The sequence below is a fragment of the Astatotilapia calliptera genome, chromosome 3 (genome assembly GCF_964374335.1).
Source record: "Astatotilapia calliptera chromosome 3, fAstCal68.1, whole genome shotgun sequence".
NCBI lineage: Eukaryota > Metazoa > Chordata > Actinopteri > Cichliformes > Cichlidae > Astatotilapia > Astatotilapia calliptera.
This window is the reverse complement of record NC_137424.1, coordinates 8312270-8324954: the sequence shown is the minus strand read 5'-3', so window position 1 is coordinate 8324954 and position 12685 is coordinate 8312270. Positions and strand designations below refer to the sequence as shown.

Below are 12685 nucleotides of genomic sequence, written 5' to 3'. Positions count from 1 at the left end.
CTTAGGCGCTGTGTGAGAGAAAGCATGTGAATGTTTAGGCTTTTTGTAATAAGGTGGAGGCACCAGAGGCTATAAGAGTTTGAGCAATGCTCCACCATTTTGAGATTTGAGGCTGTCTGCATCAGTGTCCATCTCCCACGTGTGTGATCATTAAAATCATCGTTTGACTCAACCCGACCGGACCAGTGTTGTTATTGTGGTTTTTCTCTTGTCTCCATCCCCAATAATTTTGAACCTTAACATCCTGCTTTAAAGGGCGCTTCATCTGCTGGGAATGACATGTTTCTTCTAGTATGTAAGGCTCAGCCCATCTTACTGGGACTTACTTTTGTAGATCCACATGCTCTAAACCTGGTGCTCCATGATTGGTGCAGAAGCTTTAAGCTACTATTAACAAATAATGACCGTGGACTTAGTTGTTACTACAATAACTTATCATTGAACAACTTTTAATTTTACTTGTAAAACTATGCAAGTAGAATTGAATGGGGCACAGTGAGCTGAGCACAGGCCCACTCTGTGACACTCAGAGGTTTGTGGATATCATACTGAGAGTATTGGACACAGTGCAGCCAGCTTGCAGCCACTTTCCCACCACTTTAGCACAATGTTTACATGAGACTCAGCCACACTAATGTTCCTGGGCAGACATGTGGTGCAGCATGGCTGATGGCACTGTACCTGCAGCTGTCATGGACAAGAACCACTCAATACCTCACCCAAGCCAAGCCTGTGCTGATGTTGTGATCTGAGACCGAGACACTAACCCAGGATCATGATATGATGTTGTGAGAGTTTCACTAAGAATTAGCTCTGATTACAAGATTTCAATCTATCGTAACTCTAATTTGTATTTACTTCAGTTTGTTCATCTTGGAGCTGTGTGCAGCTGAGGACAGTCTTATTATTACCAGGTGAGGATATGTAACAGCCACAGTCTGTAGAGATGATGTCACCATGGAGTGGTGACATCATTGCTTTATAAAACTGTTTATAAAGCAAATAGTTTTTTGCTGTATGAATTTGCCTGATAAATTTTGTATCCCTCCATAACTTTTGCTGTGAATAAGACATGGTGTCCAAAGTTACTGTACTTATTGGTTATACTGTGACTTATTTGGCAAATATACCCTTTGTGATAACAAAGCCAATATGGATTACAGATGGGGGGGGGGGGGGGGGGGGCACACATTTTGGCAGCCGATGCCACACAGCCTGATAAAATCTGTATCCCTCCATAACTTTTGCTGTGAATAAGACATCTTCTCTGAAGTTACAGTACTTATTGGTTAGATTGAGATTGATTTTGCAAATGAACTCATTCGTGATAGCTTCGCTACAAAGTGTAAACCGAGTGTAAATTCACTGGAGAGCGTGTTTCCATCTGGTTTTACAGTATTATAGTATCAAAGTCTTTTTCTAGACAAAGTATTCCCAGCAGGTTATTTAAGTGTACAGTATACGGTAAACTGTCTTCCACACGGCACATTACAATGTCACGAAACTAATATTAAATTCATCGAGTCTGCTGTTTTCCAGCTTTTACTCTTTATCGCGTCGACTGCAGATCAGTGACAAGTAGCGTACAGAACGGAGCTGGGCAAGCGGCTCCTCCTACTTTGCGCGCTCCCGTGAATGGGGAAACAATTTTTGACGGGGGTAACTACTTTGGCACAACAGCGTTCTGCCGTCAAGGGCAATCATTGGTTAAATGTGATCATGTGACTGATGCAAGCCAGATCCTTTTATTTAGCAAAACTGTGATTAATAGTTAAATATTATTGTTGAGGGGCACAGACAGGACTCCGCACGCGCACACACATTAAAAAATAATAATAATATATATTTTTTTTTTTTTTAAAGTTGCCTCAACAAAAGGGCACCTTGGGCACCCATCAGGAAAGGGGCGGGTGCTCAAGCCCCTCTAGCCCCCCCCCCCCCTCTGCACGTGCCTGCCTTTAAAGGTTCTTCAATGAACCACTGAAAGAAATGGTTCTTCAAAGAACCATTGTTTGAAAGGTTCTTTGTGGCACCAAAAAAGGTTCTTCTATGGCATCAGTCTAAAGAACCACTTTTGGTTCCAGTTGGCACCTTTATTTTTCTGAGTGTGGGGTGGCAAGTGCCACCCTAAAATGATCTCTTGCCACCCCAAGTGCCACCCCAGTTTTGCATATGACAGTGTTGTTTATTAAAATAAGATCGCATTAACAGTTTGAGCGTAGTTACAGTCAACAGTGAATATAAATGCTAAAACTGAGTATATTCCATAGTGTCCCCCCCTGCATCAGTAACAAATGGTTCAGCCCATAGCAGGACCGGCTTTTTTCTTGTTTTCAGCAGCAAGCGATGCTTATGATCGTGCCAGAGCACATTCTGAACAACACCATGGGAATTTCGGATTTTACACAGGTGGGTGGATGTTACACTGTGGAAATGGAGGAAAGTGAGTGTTATTAACCCTCTGTGGTCCACGGACACGCTGCACCTCCAAATCACATGACTGATGTAAGCTGCCATAGCAACAAGCTGCAGCAACGCTGAGTCTCTGTTTCAGCCACATTGAAAGTTCGGACTTCAAAGTTTTTAAATTTTAATTACAGGCCAGTAAATCCAGAGTTATGATCATATATATATCAGCCACGCTTTGTTCTAAACACTGTCATCACGTTTGTGTGTGTTTTAAGCGTTTTCTAAGGACAGCGCGAAAACAGTAAAGAAAGGAAAAAATCCACGTTTCCTATCGGTGGAAAAAATGCACCATGTCGACCAAGAAAATTTCTCTAGATCCGCCCTTGGTCTTGCTGCCACAGATGGAGCTACCACAGCCAGGGGAAGGAGTACTAGCGGTCCAGAAGCAGCGGCCAGCCAACCACTGCAGAGGCCGGCCACTTCAGAGAAAGCCAAAGACAGGACCCTGGACCCCAAGAACCACCCGACACCTGGGGGAACCCCGACCGCGCAACTAAGAGGAACAAGCCATCCCCGGAAAACAACCCTCATAGGAGCATGCCAGCAAGTCTCGCACCAGTTGTGACATCACATCCTGTGTCGTGTGACATAATCGTTGTGGTGCGTTGATCAGTATCGCTTAATTTTTGTAACTTGATCCATTGTGCCGTGGTCGTTGCAATCATGCTCATTTTTCCACCATTTTAATGATGATCCTGCACCGAAGCTCAGAGACACACGAAGACACAGAGTGAGATGTTGAAGCAGTTTGAAAATGTGAATTTGTGGAGAGAAGTTTGCAAAAAACACCCTCAACAAAGTCGTGGCTTCCAGGTTTGGCTTCTCCTTATCAGCTCGTGTGACGTGAGCATAAATCTTTGCACAGATAATGTTCATATGTGGATTCCTGGTTTCTGCAGTTAATTGTGACCCAAAGCGTATTTTTAAAGTGGTTCCAGGCAATAAAGTCTAAAAATAAATACATCTACTTCCTTTTTCTGTGTTCCAGCCTCAGTGACTCTGACACAGTGCTGTAATATTTACACCTCTGATGAAAACAGAGTTTGTAGTTGCAGAGAAATACTCGACTCATTTTGGGCATTTACGAGCAGGAACCTCAGAAAGCCCCTCGCTGCTTCACTGGTTAAGAAGCAACGCAAACATTAGTTCACAGTGATGTTAATTAAGGCCCAAAGTTTAGGAACGAACGTCAGCACTTCACTAATGAATGTAATGCTGATTCATGTGCTTGTTTTGTAATGTGCATGTTGTGCGTTGCTATTTCCCATATTCTTTGGCACTGATAGATGAAGAGTCTCAGGCAGGACCGAGGCTGCCAGCTGCTGGCAGTGAGCAGGGAGAGAGCAGCAGAAGCTGGGCAAGAGCAGGGCACCTTCAGCCCCCTTCATCAGTCAGAAATCATTTGGGTGTCTGTGTGAAATGTCTGATTTTTAAAATCTTTTTGTAGACATATTTATTAAATGTTTAACAATTATATAGAAGAAAGACAATGTAAAGAACAAAACATGACAAAACAAAAATGAGTTGAAGTTATGAACTGTTTCTGAGAGACAAATAACACCAGGATCCTTTTTGTGTAGCTGACAGCTGGTAACTGTGCAGGGGCGGGTCTAGCAAAGTGTTGCCAGGGGGGCAGGTAGGGCATTAACAGGGAGAGGGGGGCACAAAGAAATACTTTTCTTTCTTGTTCTCATTTAAAATGTCTCACTTTTAATAAATAATTATCTGAATCTTACAACAAACGTTTTCATCTGATGTAAAATGTATAGAAATCCATTATTGTACATAGTCATTTTTTTAGGGTCCCATCATAATTTCTTCAGAAGTAAGTACTGCATATGATGCCAGTGTTTCCCACATTTTCTCGATTCTGCACTAGTACTGTGTGTAAAATGCATCAAAAAGTCAGTTTGATTCTTTCTCAGCTGTCTTTCTGTCTCCTTTCACTTTTTAAAGGTTGCCATGTTAGAAAACATATTTTGCCCTGCCGTGCTGTTTATTGATGTGGCAAATGAAAGGTTTATGAAAATATATCTAAATCTGTCATCAGTAATCAGCAATGATCATGTCTCACCTCTAGTCTCTGTCTTAATTTCAGGTTTCCACCGTGTGTTGTAGATGTTCAGGAGGTTAACTCGACCAACAGTCTACTTCCTGTTTAGAATAGCAGGACAGGGAGGATGGTGCAGGTTTAAGTTTATTAGACTGATGCATGTATACCAACAAGACAGCGTCCATCACTGTGACAACAGCGTTTGTTTTCATTCAAAGGCTTCATGGTTTTTCCTATATGTAAAACTTTTACCACCGGCTCGTGTGACAAGACTCCCCCCTTATGCCTTCGGGTGCAGTCTTGACTCTACTTAAACATTCTGTGATAAAAGATACATCTCGAAAAATAAATATCAGTCTAGGGTTCATATTAGGGTTGGGCGATATGACCCAAAATTCATATCTCGATATTTTTTACCTGGATGGCGATATAAGATATATATCTCGATATTATTATTTTTTTAAGCCATAAGTTAAGAACAAAAAGAGAGTTCTTAGTCACACTGTGTCCCAGCTGTCACACGGGCACTTTTATTTACATACAGCGTAGATGTACATGAAGAAATTACTCAAAAATAAATTATCAGCATTTATTAAATAATCATGGTCCATAAATAAAAGAAAACAATGTTGTTTTTGTGCATAACAAAAAGCTCACAATTGTGCAGTCAAAATGTAAACTAATAGATGCTGAGCGTAATAACAAAGAGACAGATTTCACAGCTGCACCACGTCTCTGAACAGGTCTCTGAACACGTATCACTCCGCGAGGCTCCTCCTCGGTAGCCGTAGTCCTCTGACAATCCATCAAGCGGTGCAACTCCGTAGCTTAGCAAAGTCATATTAAAACATTTTTTGACAGATTGCTGAGCGCTGTGTACCACATAAAATCGGTTCGCGGTCAGTAAGCACAACCAGAATTCATACATAAGGTGCACTGTCGATTTCTGAGAAAATGAAAGGATTTTAGGCCGTGCAGCACCTCCGGGCTGCATATCGTTAGCGCGGTTAGCTCGTTAGCGCGGTTAGCTCGCTAACACGTTGACACCGTCCAGCCCCACGCACGGTAACTCGCTAACGGAGATTTTCCGCTTTCATCTTGTCATTGCCTGCAGGTGAAGCTATGGGGGAGGCGGAGTTGTGTTCAGTGAAGGAGAGGCGAGGCCGAGTAACGCAGCGTAGAGACAAAAGTGGACGAAAGAGAGGCAAACCTGCGGCTCCACAAGTATAATTATAACGTAACATAGACTATATCGATATAAACGATATTGTCACATCTTATATCTCGTATGAAAATATATCGATATTTTTAAAAAACTCGATATATCGCCCAGCCCTAGTTCATATGATTCTCGTGTCTACACAGACAAGCGGAGGCTAAGGAAATACACTTAACCGATTAAGGCTAATACATCTGAATACTCAAATGATAAGACACCATGCAATAAACCCAACACAGGATCTCAGGGTTAGAAAATGTATTAACCCTTTACAGCCGATCGGAGCGGGCACGCTCTGTTTTGCGTAACTATTTTTAAATCCCGGTAGCTCTGCAACCACATAAGCTAGTGCAATCATTTTTTTTGCATATGAAACTGGAGGAGTTGTACTTACATCTTATGCTTGTCCTAGGTCACAGTTTCCTTCCACATATAGCTTTGCAAAAACTGCATAAAAAGCACTTGCAGCAACAAAAACATGATATTCCAGAAACACGCTTCGCCGATCCGATGTTTGTAACACTTCCTACGTCCATCAGCGCGAACTATCACATGACCGCATGACCTGCCCGAAACCGGAAGTGGCGTCATTTTGCGGAAATTAGTTTTTTTTACCATCGTGACCTCATGAGCTTATACTTGTGTTTTTAAAAGTTATGTTTGACTTCATGACTTTCTGTGTCGTTTCTGGGATGCTTAGGACTCATATTGCACTGCTGGAAATAGTTTATTTTGATGCATATGCTGTTATTTTGCAAATTTGCACTATAATATTTATTTTCGTTTTTCCTGCAGTATATAAAAATTGGTGTATTTCAAAAATAAAACTATGAAGACACTTAAAATAAATTTCCTGTGGTGGGAAAATATTTTGTGCAACTTTTTTGTATTTACAGTTTTGAGGGATAAGCCTCTTAAATTTCTCTAACTACAAATATATGTTAAAAAAACAAAAACGATTTTCAATTTTTTTGTAGTTTATTGCACTTTTTTTGCAATTTATGTAATTACTATGCACCTAATGCAGACATATTATTAAAGTTTGGTATATTATGGTTGTATTGATGTATAGCAACTTGAAATGCTCCCACAAATGGCTCCACAGCAGGTAAAAATATAATATAAGCTCTGGCGGACTTGGTTCTATGGTAGGTCTTAAAGGGTTAATAAATTGCAGGAAATTCACATCCAACCCTTTTTCCTTCATGAAAAAAACACATATACAAAACATACAATAAACCGCGGGGATAGATTTTAGTATTTTTGCCCTTAACCTGTCCAATGTTATTCTTTCCCCAGAGTGCACTCTTAGTCTATTTTTGTTGTTGGCGCGCTTTAGTTGGAGCTCTTAATAATAACAACAATACCTCCGTGTATCCGTGACGTCTCGACCTCCTCCGATGAATAACTCGCTCTTTGTGGTAGCAACCGTCTCCACTCGCGGCAGCGAGCAACGAATCTCCGGTTCCTTAGATAGCAGCGAATCATCCACGGTTAGCGACTCTCTCCCGAGACAACTCTCAAAACTCCGTCTCTCCGCTCCGGCGGAATCTCCGTTAGCCAGGACCGTGGCGTTAGCCTAGCTCCAGCTAGCCAACGTAGCCAAACGTGCCCCGTGCTTTCTCCAGCACAAAAGGTACGGGAAGCCCAGCTCAAACACTCCGAATGATTACCGGGAAGTCCGCAGGCGGGTAATGCGTTGTTGCCGAACAACTTTGGTGACATAAGCAGTCCCGAAGCCCGTGCTTCGTCTATGCCATTTTAGTAATCCTCCTTTTTTCCCTCTCTTTCTCCGTCCTTCCTCTCGACTTCTTTTCCCCCGGAAGTCATCTGCAAGTCATGACCTCTCGTGACGTAGCATACAAAACAAATTACACCTCTTCTCTTTTAACAGACATTCACATTCCATGAAATTATGTTTTTTTTTTACGTAACTGATTTTTCCACACACTATTTATGCAATTTAATACAAACATTTATATCACATATTTATACCACTCTTAACCTCAAAATGTTATTTTCTCTTCGACTTATTCTCATGAAAAACACAAAATAAATGCCACTGATATTTATCAGAGTATTACATATAATACCTGGTGGGCCGGTCTCCAGTCAAAATGCCCGGGCCGATTTTTTGTCCCAGTCCAGCCCTGGTCAGGAGTCACAGTCAAGTGTGAGCTGCATGGACCCTCTATGAACATTGTGGCTTTCCTAATGGCCCCTGTTGAGTCTAATTGTTGAATGTTATCAATGTGTTTCTTAAAATTTTACAGGTCTTAGTTCAATCTGTAGGATCAAGACATTCCTGTGATCCTGACCACCTCTCCAGCCACTCTGTGCTGGGGGAGGATTATTGTCGACACATCTCTGTGAAGATTCTGTTTCTTGTGTGGTCAGCTTCCTGCCCTTTAGTGGCTTCACTGTGTTGTGCACGCTGAACCAATACAGGAAGTGAACCATATATTGGGTGTGGGGTAGATTACCATTTTATGACTAAGGATGCTGTTAGAAACAGTTGGAAGTCACACACACAGAGAGACACACAAACACTAACTCACTCAAACAGCTGAACTACAATGATCCATGTAGCAAACACAAACTGTTATATCACCTTTGGGCTTTTGGAGCCTTGACCTGACTTTTAAAAAATAATTGGAAAAAAGCTCTATGCTGCTACAAAATGAAAAATAGATATTTGCAAAATTCTGCCCAAGTATGTATTTTACCTGGTTACTGCGTGTGGCGGGCGTGGTCTGCAGCGCCGCTGCAGGGGAGGCGGACGCACCTTAACGTCTGTGCTCTCTCTGCTGTTGTTGGTGTGTGTCGGGCTGTGAGCTGCAAAGCTACAGCCGGCTGTGTGCGCACAGCAACCGTGTGTGTAAAGTGGTCAATAAAGAGATGCTGAAAAGCGCGTTCATGCAAACATCGTCGGGTCTGCCGTGATATGTTTACAACGGGACTTCTGCTCCTGAACCTCTGCGCACAGCGTCTGCAGGTCGGGGCTGTACGAAGTCACTTTATCTCTACAGGACTGTAAGCTGTCGTCTGTGAGGCGTGAGCGTGTTTGTTTGAACACAGTTCACGGTGGAGAACAGCTGCTGACATAATGTGGATCCAAGATCCATAACTGGCCTACCTGGGGCTGAAAGTCTCCATAAATGCAGGCGTTTCGGCGGCTACACCGGCTTCCACGAGTGTGACGCTTATTTTGAGAAAATAATAGAATATAAATGTATTTTTATATTCCAATATCACAATAATCTTCCAATGTAGAACTACAAGTTAAAAAAGAAGTAACATAAATCAAATCCACTTCAGCTAAATACTTCTCATTTATTTCCATCTTACATGCTGTGACTGCAGCCATTCCCACATCTCTGTGAATGGGACTCATGGACATGGATCAGTGGTTGTTGATCAATGGTCCTGAGAATCTGCATAATTAAGATGAAGGAACGGAGCTCCCAGCCCATCGTTCCTGCAGCTGCTTTCAGTCTTTATGCAAATGTCCTGTTTGTAAGACTGAAACCTGCAGCTGAGACTGAAGACGTCACCTGATGATGACGACACGTTTCTCCCACAAAACGCTGCGTCCAGATGAACAGAAGCAACAGACTCACTTTCCTGGATGATTGAGATGCATCAAGACTTCATTGTGTGTTACTTCTCATTCAGCACAGACACATTATTCCTGTTAGGTCATGTCAGCTGTCACTCAGTACAAGCACAACTGTGAACAACACAAACTTCTCTTCAATGTGTCACAGAAACACTAAGTGTGAGAGCCTGTATGACACACAGGACAGACTGTAAGCTCTGCTGGCTGCACAGCACTTTGTAGCAGTTTTCCAACATGTCCTCCACCTGTGATGTCAGTGGTGGGACCCCAGTCACAGCACTCAGCACCACCTCCTTTAAATGGATTTTATAGCAGTTCCTCCCGTTACTCGGTGCAACGCTTCTTAAATGTGTTTTTGCAGGATAAAACACAGCAGGTGGTGTAGAGAGGACGTCAGCTGACGGAGCAGAGGGAGGCAGACTGTGGATAAATGACAGAGTGAGAGGAGAGCAACCATGACAGAAGCACAGGTGTGGCAGATAGAAGTGGCTTTATAGACACTTATTGTCAGTCCTCGTGCATGCTGTGGAAATAAGTGTCTGTGTCATGAGGTGACATGTGAGCTTATCTTTGGTCAATAAAGCTGAACGACCAGTTTTCACTTTGCTTGTTACGCTTGTTTAGTGACGTCTGGGTTTCTGTGGAGCCCGAATTTTGATGAGTTCTGGTGAAATCATCTGAGATCATCTGAGCATCGGTGAAGAGTCAGCAGAGAAAGTGTGGGACAGAAGTTTGCTTTGGACACATGGACTGAAATCAAAAAGTAACAAACAGGATTTCCAATGGACAGTATGGAGAAGTGAAAGTACACAAAGGCTGTGCTGGAACACGTGTGTTACACTTTTTGACAGCTGAGAACAAAACACAATATTTTGCATCATCTCTGCAGTGTCTCTTCTTTCCTCTGCTGTTGTGCTTTTAGCTCCAAACTGTTTCAAATGGTTTGTCAGCAAGCTGACCTCTGACCTCTGCAGTACTAACTCCTGACCCGTACAAAGAGCGGGCGTTTCTGACCTTTGACCTGCAGCTGTATGTCTCTCAGTCTCAGTTCTTCTCTCCGTCACTGATGGAGCAGGTGTAGTTGCTGCTGACAGTCAGTCGTTTGTTTTCTCAGAGTGAGGCTGAAGTCTGAACTGTTCAGAGCATCAGGTCTCATCAACGTGCGCTGCTGTAACGCCGCTTTGTCCTCTGAGATCACCAGGTATGAAACCTGAGTGCTGACAGAGCAGCATGTTCCCCCTCATTCACCTCCACCACCACAGCCAAGGCATGCTGGGAAACTGAGGACACACAGACGGAGAACTGAAGTGTCTGCTGTGTGTTCATCTCAGAGTCCTCACAGGTGACACATTAGCTCCAGAACACCAAGCCAGGTGTTTGAAGCCTGACAGGGATTCTTCCCATCCAGAGGGAGGATTTAGCTGCACAACAATGAACATTAGTGTGTAGTTTAGAAACACAGACTGTGCCTGCACTGCATCTAGTGAAGAAAAGTGTTACTGCCAGAGAACCAGGCTCCTTTAAAGCAGCTGATATTAAGGTTGAAAAATCAACAATAAGCTGATGTAATCAACGTTTCACAAAATGGTCAGCAGCTAAAATCTGGAGCCGTTCTTTGGTGGTAATTAACAGTTTGTTCTTGTTAGCTAATTATGTCATTAAAGGTAGCAGCAGAAGCCTTGTGTTGAAAGCCCATTCACTCACACATTCACACAGTATGTGTGTGTCTGTGTTACACTGTGGACATCCCTTCTGTTGGAGCGCCATCTTGTGGCAGGTTTAAGAAATGTTCTTCTTGTAAATCCAAACTGATGCACCTCCATAGCAGACTGTGGAGGCTTTCAGTGACATGAAGACTTGATTTATACTGTCATATTCTCCTGTTACACAAAGCACAGCACGCTGAACATGGATGAACTGAAACTCCCAGCATGTGACTGAGGAAAAGCACAAATCATTCTCACACTGACTCCTGCTTGATTTTAGATTTGCTTTCAAATCCTCACACTTTCATATGAAGCACTAAATGGGCTCCAGACTGTTTATCTCAGCTTCCTGTCAAACACACTGCTGCTCACACCGAGGCTCAGTTTACTCCTCCAGCCTGGCTTAACCTGCTGTCTGTTAAAAACAGTCCCACACTCCTCTGTTTAATCCTTCTGATCAGACTCTTTGATTTTGTATTGTTTTTACCTGAAGTTGTGTTTTTGACATGGTTCTGTCTGTGAAATAAAGCTCACACACACACTGCTACAGTCCTTCATACACTTAGAAACGAAGCTGCTCCTTTCCTCAGTGCTGACACATAAAGAAGAGTTGCTTTTATATCCAACACGTCTCTGTTCCAGAAAACAGCTTCAGCAGCCTCTGAGTCTGAACTTGGAGTTGGTTATAAGCCACAGGCCTGTGTGCACAGCAATGAGGAAATATAATGCAGTAAGTGAAACATGGATGTGTGGAACAGATTATCCCAAAGGTTGATTCTGTTCATCTGGACGTTCTCAGTGAAACATTTGGTCTCTCGGTCAGGTGACTCCTTTAGTCTCAGCTGACTGCAGGTTTCCAAACCTTTGTCACTGGATCACTCACTTCATCTCCAACGTGTCCCTGACACAGACAGCTGGAGCCGTTACAGCAAAATCATTGATCATCGTTTTTAGAACATTAGCTGGTGTTGGTGGGCAGGCTAGCAGTGCTAATTGTTAGCACTAGTTCTGCTGCTCTCCCTTTGTCTCTGTTATTGTTGGTCTTTAGTGAACAATAGAAAGTGTCTTCATGAGACTGTTGCCTAATGTTCAAATGTAGATAACACCACCTGCACCAACCTGTTACACAGCACAACCCTCTGGTGTAGCTTTGCCCATACGGTAAAAAAATATATTTTAAAATACATTTTAAAATATATTTATATATTTAAAATGTATTTTAGCACATATATTTTTTGGCCATTTTTTGTATATTTTGAAATATATTAATAAAATATATTTCAAAATACAATTTAAATGTATTTAAAATCATTCAAAAAAATATAAATTTAACCCTTCATATATTTCTAAGAAAACACATTCACATGTAACATCTGAAAGAAATCTTTATTTGATGTTTAAAACATACATATAGCATATCAATCAAGCAAGGAATATTCATTTTATAAGTTTATTCTCATTACATACTTAAACATTCTAAAAGAAACACACACACATATACATATATGTGTGTATATATATATATATATATATATATATATATATATATACACACACATATACATATATGTGTGTATATATATATACACACAGTCTCAGTTCCCCCAGCTTTCACTGCA

At 42.0% G+C, this 12685-nt stretch overlaps 1 protein-coding gene across 5 annotated transcripts in view; it reads right to left on the bottom strand.

The window, feature by feature from the left end:
• LOC145424188 (uncharacterized) overlaps positions 1-7591 on the bottom strand; it is a 35574-nt gene extending 27983 nt beyond the window's left edge. For 2 of the 5 annotated variants that reach the window (XM_080297274.1, XM_080297252.1), the window contains exon 1: positions 7109-7591. The gene's annotated coding sequence lies outside the window, so the exon portion shown is untranslated. Of the gene's footprint in view, positions 1-4543; positions 4624-7108 lie in introns of all 5 variants that reach the window. The other 3 variants (XM_080297267.1, XM_080297284.1, XM_080297277.1) reach the window with 3 other exon arrangements.
• Positions 7592-12685: the final 5094 nt, after the last annotated feature.